Source organism: Saccopteryx bilineata, chromosome 3 (genome assembly GCF_036850765.1).
Source record: "Saccopteryx bilineata isolate mSacBil1 chromosome 3, mSacBil1_pri_phased_curated, whole genome shotgun sequence".
Taxonomy (NCBI): Eukaryota; Metazoa; Chordata; class Mammalia; order Chiroptera; family Emballonuridae; genus Saccopteryx; species Saccopteryx bilineata.
This window is the reverse complement of record NC_089492.1, coordinates 8812521-8829212: the sequence shown is the minus strand read 5'-3', so window position 1 is coordinate 8829212 and position 16692 is coordinate 8812521. Positions and strand designations below refer to the sequence as shown.

At 55.3% G+C, this 16692-nt stretch overlaps 1 protein-coding gene across 8 annotated transcripts in view; it reads right to left on the bottom strand.

Moving 5' to 3' along the window:
• The window catches only part of CYRIB (CYFIP related Rac1 interactor B), a 149752-nt gene extending 143075 nt beyond the window's left edge, over positions 1-6677 (bottom strand). For 3 of the 8 annotated variants that reach the window (XM_066265651.1, XM_066265652.1, XM_066265657.1), the window contains exon 1: positions 6289-6509. The gene's annotated coding sequence lies outside the window, so the exon portion shown is untranslated. Of the gene's footprint in view, positions 1-6288; positions 6510-6534 lie in introns of those variants that run through there. The other 5 variants (XM_066265658.1, XM_066265653.1, XM_066265662.1 and 2 more) reach the window with 5 other exon arrangements.
• Between the last annotated feature and the right edge of the window lie 10015 nt (positions 6678-16692).

Genomic DNA, 16692 nt, shown 5'->3' with positions numbered 1-16692 from the left:
TTAACGCCAGGCCCTAAGTCAGGCCTGTTCAGACATTTTCCGAGTGAAGAGCCACAAGCTACAAAGGAGGCACTGGGATGCAATTTGCATCCCAAAGGGGTGCAGAGGATCCCAAAGGGGTGCAGAGAGGCCATCAGGCGCTGAGAAGGAACTCCATGACGAGGAGTCAGGGGTGAAGGGAATCATACCTGGCCCCAAGGTCCATGGTTCTTCTCTCCGCCACCCCACTTCCAAAGGAGAACCCCAGGAGGCTAGCCAGGGTTCAGGTTTGCAGGAAGCCACCACAGGCATGTGCAATTAGCTTTAACATCTGTCCTCCCATCAAGTTCACACACCATAGCTCTACTGGAAGTCAGCACCAGACACTTGGCTCTCACCCACCTGTGACTAGTCTTGGAAGAAAGGGTATATTTTCAGAGAGTTTCTGCCAGGGGCAAGGCTAGGGGCTTTTATATATACTGTCTCACCTAGTCCTCCAAACAATCGGGAGAGGCCGGCTTTACCGTCACCATTCTGGCTCATCACGGTGCCATGGTCTCCCTGAGGTCACCCAGCTATGGAGGGGCAGGGCCACGGACGGTCCTTCAGCTCCTCAGGGCAACAGTATTTGCTGAATGAGCATTGGGTTTAAATTCCAAAGAGTGCCAAGTGGCCAGGCAGAGACTGAAAACTCCCTGCAGCAGATGAGCCAAGGATGGAGTTTCCTTCCTCCGGCTGCCCACACCCCCTCCCATCCCTAACTCCTCTGCACAAGGGCACTCCTCCCCTCCTCCCCCCTTATCTGCGGAAGCTGGTGGGGAGAGGAGGCCATTAGTCTCTGACACAGGGTGTGATTTCAAAGCCCTCTCTTGTCCCGTACTGGGCTTTCTTTTCTCCTGTGTATTTCAGGGCTTAGCCCTGCCAAAGGAAGGTCAGGAGCAGAAGAAGTACCTTTGTGAGCTGGGCAAGGACATCCTGCCCCAGCGTCCCTTTGGCCTCAGAGCCTTACACGCGGGATGGCCCCCTGGCACGCATGGGCAGACCCTGTGGCGCCCTGTGAAGGGCTTGGCTTGGGAGTCAGAAGACAGACTCCAGTCCTAACTCTGCCTCTTGGGCAAAATGCTTCCCCTTCTGGCTCCCCAGTTCCCTTGTCTGTTAAATGGAAAGTACTGGACATCTAAAATCTGAAATTGTGCATGAGGTTCCCACTCAGTCCTTCCAGACCACAGTCACGTGCGAGGCCCGGCTCACGCTTCCCTTTCTTCTCCCCGCCCCGCCCCGCCCCCTCCCCACCTCGAGCCGTCAGAGGATCCCGCAGGGCTGACAGCAGCTATGGCAGATGCAGGAGGCTCTCTCTTCTCTACGCCCCTCTGTGCTCGCCCCTCTGTGCTCTCGCCGCTCTGTGCTCTCACGGCCCGCTGTCCAGGCCTCCATCTTTTTGTCACATGTATTTTTGATATGTCTGCTCCTCCACGGAGCAACCAGCTGCCCCAGGAACCCCTGCTGCCCAATTCTGATTTGTATCTTCAGTGTCAGTCCCGTCCCAAGTGGACGAGGGGAGTGCGGACCCCCCAGCCCTCCCTACTCAGAGCATGGAGAAGAACGTAAACTCAACCACATGGGAAACTGTCAGAAATTATTCAGAGTCTGCCAGGGGGGGCCCTAAGAGATTTGGGGTACACTTCAGTTTGGGAAGCACTTCTCCAAAATCGCCCTAGCTCTGATGTGTCCTTACCCGCACCCCTCTCCGAGCTCCAAAATAAACCTCCCACTTGTGGGTCTTCACAGGACTCGGGAAAACACAGCACATAATTAACCAAAGGCCATTCGCTCGTCTCAGTGAACCTTCTAGAAGCCTGCCGTGACTCTCACCAGCAGGAGCCGAGATGTGCGGCCCCCCCTTCCCGGGTGGTTCCTGGCATCTAGTACCCACTGGCCCTCGGAGTCTCAAGGAAGTCCAGACAGTTTTCAGAAACGCTGGTCTGCAACCAACACTGGCTTCCACCCTGGGTTCTGTGGATTTGGCTGCCCTCACCCTCCCACCCACCAGCCCCCATAAAACCTGAGACCGGGAGCATGAGTGACTGTACCGCTGCCAACCTCCGACAGTGGAGACACACAGACTGGCGGCCCGCCGGCCCTCCCAGGCCTGCCTCCGCGCTCAGCACCGCTCGCCCCTCGTCCCCGGCTCCTGACGTCCGTGCAGCCGGGAGAGAAGAGGAACCTTTCCAAAACACATTTTCGGCTTTTTAATAAACCCTGCGATTCCTCTAATGGTTTTAGATTATCTTAAATATTTATAAAAATCACTCTCAGCAATGCTATTCATTAAACAAATCTCCTTGCCGACTTCGATTATTTATATATTTATGAACGTGATGTCTCCTTCCCTTGGAGCAGATGGCAGCTGGTAAGTGTTTGAAAAGGAGGGGGTAAAAGAATCAATGGGAGAGAAGGTAAACTCAGTGACTCTCCCCGTTCACTCTTCTTGACAGGCTCCGGGACCACGGGCTTCGCGGTCCACGGACGCGCCTGCCGCCCCGCCCCCCAGCCAGCAGCGGGCCTGGGAAAGCATGGAGGCTTGAACTTGAATCTAGGAAGAAACTACCAGCCAAGGATTCACTCCCAGTGGGAACTAGAGCTCTGTTTGTGGAGGGAGGGACAGGACAATGGGACTGAGGTAGGGACAGAAAGAGCCCAGGGGAGAGGAGAAAAGTAATTGACATCTGCGAGCACCTACTATGTGCCATGTGCTGTGCTGGGCAGGTCTCCATACAACCTCTGGGTTGAGCTGCATGACACCCTTGCAGGTGCAGACTGTTACTCCTCGCCTGACAGGTGAAGGGGGCCCTGAGAGAGAGTGTCTTGCCCAAGGTCACAGAGCTAGTCAGCGGCAGAAGCAGGAGGCGAACCCAGGCAGCCTGGCCCGCACACCTGTAGGCACGCCGCCTCTACAAGTAGAAAAGGATAGAGGAAAATATAATTGCCCTTAACCTCATGCCTTCTTGGCTACAAAATTATCTTCCTTTCAACCTCCTGAGGCCAGTCACCCCTTCCTTTTACGACTGTCAGACATAACTGCCGAAGTTCTACTGAAGCGACAGAAATTGTCCCCAGGAGAACCTACGAGGAGTCGCTGTGGGTGTTATGAGAAGAGATGAAATGAGAGTCGTAGGCACAGAAAGAGCTGACTTTATGAAAGAGAGAGGAAAAGACCCTTTACCCTCAGAAATGGGTGAAAAACAGGATTACAAAGATTCCTTCTTCGTCAGGCCTTTATCACATGTCCCCAATAGGGAAGGAAAAAAACAAACAAACAATAAAATGGGCCCTTCCTCCTCCCCCACGGAATCTACTTCTCTCAAGAAGATCCAATTCAAGTTTACAAAGAGAGATGGTTCTGGCCTTTGAGCTGCTTGTACTCGGGTTGAGGAAACAGCAATCATGACCGTTGATGATAATAAGTCATTGATGATGTAACCATTCATTGGGGCCTGTGCTAAGGGCTTCACTCACTCTATCCTAAAGAGCATGACAACCTCATGGAACATCGTACCATTGTACAGGTGGGAACACTGAGGCTCTGAGCGATGAAGAAACTCTGTGACATGTACACAGCGATAGAGGGAAAAGAGGGTGTGACAGGTGGCTCCTGTCCTCTCACTAGGAACCCTGTGAGACGGCTGGGGTGGGGTGGGAGTACCTTGCCCGTTTACAGGTAAGGAAAAAAGGGTTATGAGAGGGTGATGACCTCTCTAAGGCTTCCTGGCCTTTAAATCTGAAGTGTAACCATTTGAAATCTGACTTTTCACCGACACAACACCGCCTCCACAGCACTGGCTGGAAGATGGTTTTGCTGAAGACGGTCCAGTCCCGCCCCGCGAAACCACAGGATGCTGGTCTGTTCAATCAAGGAGACAGTGGTTGTGCTGAAAGTGAGGCCACCACCTCCTGGCTCCGGCGTCCCTCAGCGGCCCCTCCTGTCCTGGTGTCTGGATCCTGAGGTAAAAGCTGGCAGAGCCTGGGATTGCACCATGGGTAATCGAGAGACATTTGGGAGAAACCGCCAGAGAACAAAGTCAAGGTCACCCACAGGCCAGTGCGCTGACCTTGAGGTGGAGACAGAATGTCCCTCCATAGAGAGCAAGGGGAGAAACCCTCACTCTTTTGTTCATCCTGTCAAAAAAAACATATGTACTGTGTGTCCAGGATATGCCAGACACCCTGCCAGGTGCCAGGGAAACACAAAAGCCACTCAGATGGGGAGTAACGTGTATGGGGAGGAGACTTGGGTGAGGGTCCCAAATCTGCCACTTACTGGCTGAGGGTCTTGGGTCAAATGAGAGTAAGGCCACTACCCTGAGGTATCCGTGGCCCCTTCACATTTGAACAACAAATCTGCACATGCTCAAACTGCAGCTGGCCTGGCAGAGAGGTGCCTCCCAATGCCTCTTAACATGAGAGTCCCACTCGGGCTCATCTCCTGCCCTCCCGAGGTGGGAACACGCACAGCTAAGGATCCCAAAGGGGTGCAGAGAGGCCATCAGGCGCTGAGAAGGAACGAGAAAGGACGGCTGGCTGTCGGAGAAAGTGAATTGACTTGAAAATCCTCCAAAGTGAAGTGCAGAAAGGCATGCAGGCCTTCGTGCGAGGGCCACGTCCACGCGGCCCTGCCCTGTGCGCGAGGGCCCCGCAGCCTCCCGCAGCTCTGGTACTCTAGCCCTCCCCATGGAAACGTCTCAGCCAGGATGGTGAATCTGCAAATCACAAGGTGCCTCCCCAGGCAGAAAGCCCAGGGCGGCTGACCACTTCTGCATGCCTTAGCAAGGGAGAAGCCGCACCTGGGCCCAGCTTCCTCCACGCTTACGGGAAGCCCGGGCCAGGGAAGGCGGCCCAGCTGTCAGCCCTGGCTGCCTGCCGCGGCCAGTCATCTGGCAGTGGCTATCAAAACCATGCTTCCTTGTCATTTACACCGGTGCGATCTTCCAAGAATGGGAGCAGCTCAGAGTCGGACTTTAAGCTCCTCTCCACAAGGAGTCAATATTTGCACAAGGTAATCCTCCGTAGGCAGGGAGGGGTGATTACATAGATTCCAGGTGGCAAAATATGGCTCTCTGGGGACTGTGGAATGGAGATGGCAGGGCAAGGAAGTAGAAAAAAAACCCAAAAAAAACACATGGAACCACACCCTCTCACCTCTCAAAATTCACATGCACTTATTCATTTCACAAATCTCTATGGAGAGCCTCCCAGGTGCCCCAGGTGCCCCTTCTAGGTGGCGGGAAGGCAGAAATTAAAGGTGACTAACAATGACACTTTCCGTTACTGTGCCCCTCCAGGCCAGGAAATCCACACTCACTTTCTCTAAAGCCAACTCAAAGCAGCCCACTTTACAGAATGGCACCTAAAACTCAGAGAGGGTAAGGGACTTGCCCAAGGTCACAAAGCTAGTCAGTGGCAGGGCCAGGAATTAAACTGCCTAGGTGCAAAGTCCACCTCACACGTGCCCCCCCCTCCAGCGGGGCCACCTTCCCATTCAACCCCTCCCCCCACTGGCTCCATTTCTTGCAACCCGGTGCGGATCAAAGACCGCCCCCCAGGCTCTAGCAAGCTAAGTGCTAGGTTCCTCTTTCCTCCCACCACCCAACACAGGGCAGCCAGGTTCCAGACCCAGTGTGTGTGCCCTGCAGGCTACAAGGGCATCCACCTTTAACACTGAACTTACATTTAAAAATAAAGATGATGAAAAGATAAAGGGCAAAGAGGAAGTGCTCCTTAAACCTAGGCGAGTGTGCACCTCAGGAGGAAGTGGAGGCCAATGGAGATTTTGTTCACCCCCTCTAGTTCCTCAATTCTAAGCGACCGGCCTTCCAAGCTCCCAATGGAAGTTTGCTGGGGGGCTGACCTGCGCCCGGGGTCAGACCCTGCAGCCCCACCTGGTGTGCAGGAAGGGTGGGAGGTGAGGGCACAGCCACGCGGAGCCCCCTCCCTCCCAGCGCAGGACGCCGCTGCGCGCTCCCCGCAGCTGGGTGGACCCGGCGGCGGCCCCCCGGCGTGCGCCTCGCGCGCTCTCCCGCCCAGCCCAGCTCCGGAGCATCTCCCGGAGCCCCCCCGCGGGCCCCCACCCCTGCCGCGCCCCCTCTTCAACCGCAGCGACAGCTGGCGGGCCCGGCTCGCACCCCCACCTCTCCCCGCACCCATCACGCGCGCGCCCCGCACCCCGCACCCGCGCCCTGGCCGGTGCCAGTCGGCTCCAAGGGCGCGCGCGGGCGGCCCGGGCGGCAGCGCCGGCGGAGCCCCGGCACGTACCTGGCTGCCAGGCGAGCGGCGAGGAGAGCGCGGGCGCGGGCGCTGGAGCGCAGGAGCCTCGGAGCTTCGGGTGCCGCCGCCGCCGCCGCCGTTTCCGGGTTGGCGGGTCTCACGTCACCGCCACAGGTTTGCAGGCGGCCCCCGCCGCGGCGGCAGCAGCAGCAGCAGCGGCCCGGGCGAGTGCCAGGCGAGAAATCACTATAAAAGGAAGAGACGTCGCGAGGAGGAAGAGGAAACGCTGTTTACCTTCGCGAAGCTGAGCCGCCGGCGCGCGCACAAAAGGAGGACGCCTGCCGACGCGCCTCCCCCCGCGCCCGGTCCCCACCGCATCGGGCCCCGCGTCAGCGCGCGCGGCGCCCCGGGACCGCCCCGCGTCGGCCCCCACCCCAAAACCCGGCTGCAGGCTGCGGAGGGGGGGGTGGTCCGGCGCCGATCGGCCCCTGCGCCCCGAGCACTGGCGCTGTGGCCCAGGGCTTGGGTGACCTTGGGCAAGTCACAGCCAGCGAACCAGAGGCTGCGTGGACTTCACTGGGAGGCTCCTCTCCCTCCTGGCGTGGAGGAAAAAACCGCAGCCCTCTGGGAGGCGCGTAGTTGCCCCAAGGTCACAGCATGTCGGGCTGGGCGCCAGCCGGACCCCCGAGTCCCCTGACCTTCCTGCCAGTAGGGTCCCCTGCCTGGGCCCATATCCCCTGTCCAGCCCACTTGGCAGCGGAGTCAGTGAGAGCATGTGCATCCAAAACATTCATTCAGCCTTCAACAGACATTTACTGAGGGCCTACTAAGTGCCCGGTTGTTCTAGGCCCTGAACAGAGTCCCTGTCTGGGGCTGGGATGGGGCTGGCCCTATACAGGTTCTAGATGGGTCTCCAGTGGCGGTGCTTACTGCGGTGAGGAAAATAGAGCTGGACTAGGGGGAGACAGGGACTGTGTGTCTGTATTATCCTAAGTGGCTCTCTAAGGACCTTTTGTACAGAAATTCCCAGACAATAAGCTCCTCACTATAATTACAGCTTCCAGTATAATGGGGTCCCCATCTTTCCCCTTGTCTAATGACAAAAAATGCACTTGTCTCCACATAACAGGACCTGCCAAGGACACTGAGCTTCCTCCCTCTGCCTTGCTCCCAAGCACTCACTATCATTTGTCTTGAAATTCAGCCAAATTCCTCAGGAATATAGGCAATGTTCTTTCAAGTATCTTTCTACTGCGCTCCAGCAGGGCATGCAAAGAGTTACAGCGACACTTTCACTGTCTCTCCACCTTCCACCTCCAGCTACCCTGCAGGGTCCCATTGCATGGTTGGGCTGTGCCCAATAAAACCATGTGCCTGATCATAGCTCTGTTCTTGAACAAGGAAGTCCGAAGCCCTCCCTCTTGCCCAGGTCCAGTGTGAGCAGCTGGGGGCCCTGCGATGACTTCACAGATAACGGCACATAGAGTGGACAGAGTGGTGAAAGGTTGCTATTGAACTTGGAAGGGTGGGAGCTAAAGAGAGGGCAGGCCATGGGGATCAGAAAATGCTTCCTCGAATGCTGACAGGCAACTAGGCAAAGCGAGGAAAGAAAGAAGCACCTGGAAGCTCGCTTGAGCATCCTTGCTCTCACTGATGCCCGCCTTAACCTGACGGAGTGAGGAGGAGGTGGGACACATCTGGGTCTTGGACTGTGAATATAAGGAGAAGGATTTGGGATCAGACCTGAGCTGAGTTCTTTCCTTGGCTGCTTAAAATGAGCATTAATCGTTTCAAACATGTTTGAAGTACCTAGCAGGTGCCAAATGTTGTGTCCATTTAATTGAATTCTCACAAGAGCCCGGTGAAGCAGGGAGGCAGGTTCATCACGCTTGGTGTTACACAAGATACTGGAGCTAGGAGAGTGGTGGAATTTGCTCAAGGTCATTCTAATTAGATAGTGGTGGAGCCGGGCATGAACCCCAGATTTTCGGGTGCCAAAGCCAAGTACTTCGCCACTCTGAGCCTCTGTTCATTCATCTGTGAAATGGGATCAACAATGACAACTTCATTAGGTTGTGGGGAGTTCAATGAAATAGCGCGTGTGTAGAACCTAGCATAGGGGGCGGGAACTGTGGCTCGCGAGCCAGATGTGGCTCTTTTGATGGCTGCATCTGGCTCGCAGACGAATCTTTAATAAAAATAATAATAACGTTAAAAATATAGCCTGACCTGTGGTGGCGCAGTGGATAAAGCGTCGACCTGGAATGCTGAGGTCGCCGGTTCGAAACCCTAGGCTTGCCCAGTCATGGCACATATGGGAGTTGATGCTTCCTGCTCCTCCCCCTCCCCCCTTCTCTAAAATGAATAAATAAAATAAAAAGTATATATATAAAACATTCTCATGTATTACAATCCATTCATTTTCTACCGCTCATGTTCATGGTTGCGGGTGGCTGGAGCCAATCACAGCTGTCCTCCGGGACAACATCAAATTTTTATTGGATAATGCATAACGTACACGGGTTGTTGTATGGCTCTCATGGAATTACATTTTAAAATATGTGGCATCCATGGCTTTCTCAGCCAAAAAGGTTCCCGACCCCTGACCTAGCAGGTGACGAGGAGGGAGCTATCACCGTTGTTGTTGTCATCACAATGTTTAAAGACATAGGGTAAGGAGCTTTCTGGCATGCTTGGGAACCGCAAACAGTTTGGCAGGAATGTAACAGAATGTAAATGTGAGGCGGGGGGGGGGGGATCAGGAAGCAGGTGGGAATAGGTGACAGGATGCTCACCCTGCATTCCACTGAATTCAGAGATGCCCAAGATGAGGGGTCCAGCTCATACGTATGTGTCTCCACTCACTGGACCGTCAGGCTGGGAGAATCATTCAGGCCTCTGATCTTGGCTCACAGGGTGCAGGTCCTCACAGAATGGACAAATCCAAGCGAAGGGAACCCCGGGGATAACGCCTAGGAAACCCTCCAGCCATTCATCACTGCCGTGACCTGCTCTGCTTCCCTGACATGGCAAGTCAAGGCCTAGTGTCCCCGTCAGTTGGGGCGGCTATTACAAATACCGGATTGTGGGACTTAAACAACAAACGTTTATTTCTTATGATTCCGGAGGCCTGAATGTGCAAGATCAAGGCGTCCACAGAGTTGGCGTCTGGTGAAGATCCACTTCCTGGTTCATGGATGGCCATCTTCGCAGTGTCCTTGTGTGACAGGAGTGGGGACGGAGCTCTCTGGGGTCTTTATTATAAAGGCATTCATCTCACTCATTAAGGCTTTGCCCTCATGACTTCCCAGAGGCCCCACCTCCCAATGTCATGGGAGACATGGGGGACTAGGTTTCAACGTATGAATTGGGGGGGGCGGTCCATTACACCTAGCATCCTGTAAAAAGCGCTGATTTGGAGTCAGGAAGGACAGCCTACAATTTTCAGCTCTGCAACCCTGGGCGAGTCATTTAACTTCTGACTAATTTCCTCATCTGTAGAACGGGAATAATAGTATTATCTTCCATTGAGACACCATAAAAGATGATGAATGTTTAATGCTTTGTAAGCTGTGAAACAGCCTGCACATTGTAGTTTCTTTCTTTCTTTTTTTTTTTTTACAGAGACACAGAGAGAGTCAGAGAAAGGGATAGACAGGGACAGACAGACAGGAATGGAGAGATGAGAAGCATCAATCATTAGTGTTTTGTTGCGCATTGCAACAGCTTAGTTGTTCATTGGTTGCTTTCTCATATGTGCCTTGACCACGGGCCTTCAGCAGACCGAGTAACCCCTTGCTTGAGCCAGCGACCTTGGGTCCAAGCTGGTGGGCTTTTGTTCAAACCAGATGAGCCCGTGCTCGAGCTGGCGACCTCAGGGTCTTAAACCTGGGTCCTCAGCATCCCAGTCCAACGCTCTATCCACTGCGCCACCGCCTGGTCAGGCCACATTGTAGTTTCAACCTTAGAATCCTGTTCCCCCAGACAGAGCATTGCAGTCCTGCAGTCCACACAGCTTGCAAGCCAAGGAGCCAGCTCCTTCCATCCCCAAAAGCAAAGACGTGCATTCCCCTGCGGCGAGTTTGCTGTAGAAGAAAACGGGAGGTAGAGAGCCAGGAGACAGGGCGACTTAAGTTTTGTCCTGCTGGCTAGTATTTTGCAATTGAGCAGATTCCATATCCCACGGGGATAAAAGCAAACTCAGTGACATGCCACTTACCTGGCTGCCAGGGTCCTGGCACCTTCAGCCTCTCAGAACGAACAGACCAAATGGAGGAGACTCACAACCTGAGCCCGCTGGGGGCTGCTCTCTGAAACGGCAGGAGGGCCACGTGGAGGGGCTTGCAGGTGGCTCAGAAAGCCCCTTGAGGTTGGGAAATCCTGCTTTGGTAGGTGAAGAGAGGTGGAGCAGCGATCCCTACCTGGGTACAAATAAACTAATGAGTGATGGCTTCTGGGGACGGGCTGTGTGTGTGTGTGTGTGTGTGTGTGTGTGTGTGTACAATGGGGGTAACTTCTTAAAGGATTTGGGGTGACGAAAACCTTCCGGACTAGATCGGGGTGGCGGCGGCATAGCATAGTGAGGTAGTAAGTGCCATGAATTGTTCACTTGACAGCGGTTAACCATCGGTTATAGGAGTTTCAACTGAATTTACAGACAAGGGAGGAAGGAAGGAAAGGTTTGGTGGAGGGGCAGCTAACGAGCGGGACCTTTCAGTGCGTGCTCCGAGTTTCAGTGTCTCCACCGTACGGCTGCGCAGATGACCCACCATGTCAGGATCTTAGTCGCGGGGCGCTCTGACTCCTTGTGAGCGGCCGTTTCCATGAGCGATCCTTTAACCACGGACAGTAAAAGGAATTCGAGTCGAAGGCTGCTGTTCTGGTCGTCTTCCTATGAACTTGACTCATGTTGCTGATACAAGAGCGTGGCAAAGCGCAGGGCGGAGCTGGAGAGACCTGGAGGCAGGCCTGTCTGCAGTTCCCATCAGCGCCAGGCCCCCGGGAGCGGCAGGTAGCCTCTCTGTGCCTCAGTTCCCGTCAGTGCCAGGCCCCTGGGAGCGGCAGGTAGCCTCTCTGTACCTCGTGTTTCCTCTTCACGTAAAATGGGGAGACGGCGACATCGCCACCATTGGGTTGGTGTGGGGACCAAGTGAGATAACATGGTGGGGTTTCACCTGGAAGGCGCTTACTAAATGTCTGCCATTATTGTTACTTTTGTTACTATACGACATACACAGTCTTTCAGAACATGGGTCCAGGGGGAAAACGAACCGAAGGAGTTCTCGGGGGAAACTGTAGAGACCACAGACTAGACCCTGGGCCTGGGACCAGCCCAAACTCCAGACCCGCCACAGGACGCCTGGTGCCCTGAGCACGGGAGGTGTCGTGAGGAAGAGGAAGCCGAGCGTGTCAGTCGGGGGCAATGTGAGAATATGTCAGACTCCCTGGGATCGTGCAGTGGAGACGCGGCCCGCCCATGTCCTCCAGAAAAGCTGGGGCACGTGGTGTTTTAGAGACATTGCTGTGAAACGGTTGCTTAAGAGGAAAATGCTGTGGAAATGGATCAACTTTCACTGTCTAGAAAAAACTCAACTAAGTGGAGGGGTAGTCTTGGGTCAGTGATACATTCAGGGAGAAGTCAAATGGTCCTAGATGATAAAGGACAGAAATGTCCCCCCTCTGATGACACAGAAAGAGAAACCACTCTAAACTTATTACATATAAGTCATTTCTCTATGCAGAAAATGTCTTTCTACCCTGGTCCGCAAGCATAGGTGTGTGTACACTAACGCACACCCACCCACATGCGTGCACACACAGGAAGGGACAGAGTTTATGCGCCTTATTTTTTCCTAATCATGAAAGTAATATGTGTTCATTAGAGAAAACACAAGAAGGCTAATGGGGGGAAGTGAATTCACTTGAAACACGGTGTTGGCCCTGGCCAGTTGGCTCAGCGGTGGTGCGTTGGCCTGGTGTGTGGGGGACCCGGGTTTGATTCCCGGCCAGGGCACATAGGAAAAGCGCCCATTTGCTTCTCCACACCCCCTCCTTCCTCTCTGTCTCTCTCTTCCCCTCCCGCAGCCAGGGCTCCATTGGAGCAAGGATGGCCTGGGCCCTGGGGATGGCTCCTTGGCCTCTGCCCCAGGCGCTAGAGCGGCTCTGGTCGCGGCAGAGCGACGCCCCGGAGGGGCAGAGCATCGCCCCCTGGTGGGCAGAGCATCGCCCCCTGGTGGGCGTGCCGGGTGGGTACCGGTCGGGCACATGCGGGAGTCTGACTGTCTCTCCCCATTTCCAGCTTCAGAAAAATACAAAAAAAAAAAAGAAACACGGTGTTGGAGGCGAGCTCTGCGGAGACCCTGGACCACTGGAAAGATGGAAGGTGGGTCTGGGAGCAACCGAAGCCGGAAAGGTCGCTGGAGGCAAACATGACAAGCCTGAAGCCTTCCTGCTTCGGGCACATCACGAGCAGGCAGGGTTCTTTGGAAGACAATAGCCCTGGGAAAGTCAAAGGCAGCAGGAGAAGGGGAAGACCAAATGGGAGCTGGACCGACTCTCCGGAGGAAGCCTTCCGCGCGCGTCTACAGGAGCTGGGCAGGCTGGGCAGGCTGGGCAGGCCGGGGCACGTGGACTCGTTCACAGGGTCGCCAGGAGCTGGGCAGGCCGGGAGGACGGGGCACGTGGACTCGTTCACAGGGTCGCCAGGAGCTGGGCAGGCCGGGAGGACGGGGCACGTGGACTCGTTCACAGGGTCGCCAGGAGCTGGGCAGGCCGGGAGGACGGGGCACGTGGACTCGTTCACAGGGTCGCCAGGAGCTGGGCAGGCCGGGAGGACGGGGCACGTGGACTCGTTCACAGGGTCGCCAGGAGCTGAGCAGGCTGGGCAGGCCGGGAGGACAGGGCACGTGGACTCGTTCACAGGGTCGCCAGGAGCTGAGCAGGCTGGGCAGGCCGGGAGGACGGGGCACGTGGACTCGTTCACAGGGTCGCCAGGAGCTGAGCAGGCCGGGAGGACGGGGCACGTGGACTCGTTCACAGGGTCGCCAGGAGCTGAGCAGGCTGGGCAGGCCGGGAGGACGGGGCACGTGGACTCGTTCACAGGGTCGCCAGGAGCTGAGCAGGCCGGGAGGACGGGGCACGTGGACTCGTTCACAGGGTCGCCAGGAGCTGAGCAGGCCGGGAGGACGGGGCACGTGGACTCGTTCACAGGGTCGCCAGGAGCTGAGCAGGCCGGGAGGACGGGGCACGTGGACTCGTTCACAGGGTCGCCAGGAGCTGAGCAGGCTGGGCAGGCCGGGAGGACGGGGCACGTGGACTCGTTCACAGGGTCGCCAGGAGCTGAGCAGGCCGGGAGGACGGGGCACGTGGACTCGTTCACAGGGTCGCCAGGAGCTGAGCAGGCTGGGCAGGCCGGGAGGACGGGGCACGTGGACTCGTTCACAGGGTCGCCAGGAGCTGAGCAGGCCGGGAGGACGGGGCACGTGGACTCGTTCACAGGGTCGCCAGGAGCTGAGCAGGCCGGGAGGACGGGGCACGTGGACTCGTTCACAGGGTCGCCAGGAGCTGAGCAGGCCGGGAGGACGGGGCACGTGGACTCGTTCACAGGGTCGCCAGGAGCTGAGCAGGCTGGGCAGGCCGGGAGGACGGGGCACGTGGACTCGTTCACAGGGTCGCCAGGAGCTGAGCAGGCTGGGCAGGCCGGGAGGACGGGGCACGTGGACTCGTTCACAGGGTCGCCAGGAGCTGAGCAGGCCGGGAGGACGGGGCACGTGGACTCGTTCACAGGGTCGCCAGGAGCTGAGCAGGCCGGGAGGACGGGGCGCGTGGACTCGTTCACAGGGTCGCCAGGAGCTGAGCAGGCTGGGCAGGCTGGGAGGACGGGGCACGTGGACTCGTTCACAGGGTCGCCAGGAGCTGAGCAGGCTGGGCAGGCTGGGAGGACGGGGCACGTGGACTCGTTCACAGGGTCGCCAGGAGCTGAGCAGGCCGGGAGGACGGGGCACGTGGACTCGTTCACAGGGTCGCCAGGAGCTGGGCAGGCCGGGAGGACGGGGCGCGTGGACTCGTTCACAGGGTCGCCAGGAGCTGGGCAGGCCGGGAGGACGGGGCGCGTGGACTCGTTCACAGGGTCGCCAGGAGACGGAGCTGACTTAAAGGCACGTAACACCCACTCAGTCATCAATCTCTTCTTCTCTTGAAGTTAACTGGGCCAGAAAAGTGTGTGTGTGCATGGTTGTGCGTGCATACACACACACACACACACACACACACACACACACACACGAGTTGAGGGTTCTAGCTGGAAGCATTCTGGCTACTTTAGAATCTGATTTGGTTTGCTTTACTAGTGAAAGGTTTGGGAAACAGGACCTGGCACTCAGACCCCAACCACTCTAAGCTTCAGTTTACTGAGCAGTAAAAGGGGGGTGACCACACAGGAGGGATCAACAAGACAGCGCTGCTCAAGTCCTGAGCTCGGCACACAACGCACGAGGCCTTACCAAAGGGTCCGGTGGCCGTCCCTCCTCCCCATTGTCGCTATTTGGAGAGAAAAGTGCACGTGTAAGAATTATTCTTCTGTCACACTCATGCAAAAGGACGAGCCCCCTGAGAGTTCTTAGAAAAGCGTCTGTCGTGAAAGTTTTGGTTATATATGCAAATGAAAACCAGGATGTGGCAAATGGTACAGATGATCCTCAAAAGATTAATGCCGCATGTAATTTATACCATTTACCTTTGTCTTTGACACATATGATTTAAAAAATATATATATTGGAATTGCTTTTCATTTTGATTAATGACTATAGATTGCTTAAGCTACTATCAAACTATTCCCTGAGCTCCAGCCTCATTTGGATGATAGGAGTAAGCGTATAAAAACAGCTAATAAAAAGACCTTGTGATTAATTACACAGGACTTCCGAGTCTACAGAGGGATTTTACACACGTTCTCTTTAACCCTCCTACCCTGACCCCCCCTCCCCCAAGGTGAGACAGGTACAGTGCCTGACACCCTACAGATCAGGGACCCACCCAGAGTCATCTCTGTGGTAGCAGAAGCTGAACTTGAATGTGGTCTCCAGACTCCAAGCCTGTGGTTAGCTGCATTGGGAGAACTGACTCTGGAATTCAATTCACCCACAGACACCCAGTAACCAAGTCACTGGGAAGCCACCTTCACGTGATGGTGGGGATCACCAGCAGGAAGAGGTTTTGCCAGTAAACACAGATTTGGGGGGACTTCTAGCCCAGATGGGGTAACAGGGACTGGATTGATCCTCCGGCCTTAAACAACTGGAAAGAAACGGAAGAAGTACTGCTTTGAGACATTTGGAAGTAGGCAGCAAGGACAGGGACTCCTGAGAGGACAAAAAGGGTCAGGCCCCCAGCTTCTGGGCCTCATCTGGGAACCCTTTCTAACCTTCACACCCCGCTGCCCCCGAGCCCCTGAGTCTGCCTTCACTGCCGCTGTGGGAGGTAACCTCTCCCTCCTCCCCTCTCCCCCACCTCCCTCCTTCCCTCCCTCCCCGCAGGAAGAGGCAGGACAGGGAACCCTGAGTCACCTGCCATGCCCGTCAGCCCCTCCCTCCTCAGAGACAACCACTACCCAGAGTTTGGAGTTAATCATCCCTGTGTATCCATAAACAATATGTAGACTTTCTTGGATATTAAAAACTCCATGCAAGTGGTTTCATTTTGTGTGACTCCTTCTGCAACGCTCTTTTTTGCTCGACACGGTCTTTTCATGTTGCTGCATGTAGCCCAGGACTGTTCGTTCAGTGATTCATGGCGCTCACCCCTGGCACAAGAAACCCCTCGAGTCTCTGTCCTCCAACTCTATTCCCCACCCGCTCATCAGAGCGCGAGCCCTGCGGGAGGGGGAGGGGTCCCTGGAGGTCTCGGAGCAATGCTTGGGGCATCGCATACGTGCCCTGAAAAACTGGCTAATTCATTCCAACAGTTATCTGTGCTGGCGAGTATTACACTGTATACACTTTTCAGATTAAAAAAAAATTATTGATTGATTTTAGTGAAAGAGGAAGGAGAGAGAGAGAGAGAGAAAGAGACAGGAACAACGAGCTGTTTTATATGTGCCCTGACCAGGGATCAAACTGTCAGCCTCTGCACTTCCAGCCGATGTTCTAACCCAGTGGTCCCCAATCCCCGGGCCGCGGACCGGTACCAGTCCGTGGGCCATTTGGTACCGGTCTGCAGAGAAAGAATAAATAACTTACATTATTTCCATTTTATTTATATTTAAGTCTGAATGATGTTTTATTTTTTAAAAATGATCAGATTCCCTCTGTTACATCCAAGACTCACTCTTATTTTTATTTATTTATTTATTTTGCGACACCTTAGTTGTTCATTGATTGCTTTCTCATATGTGCCTTGACCGTAGGTCTCCAGCAGACCAAGTAACCCCCTGTTCAAGCCAGCGACCTTGGGTCC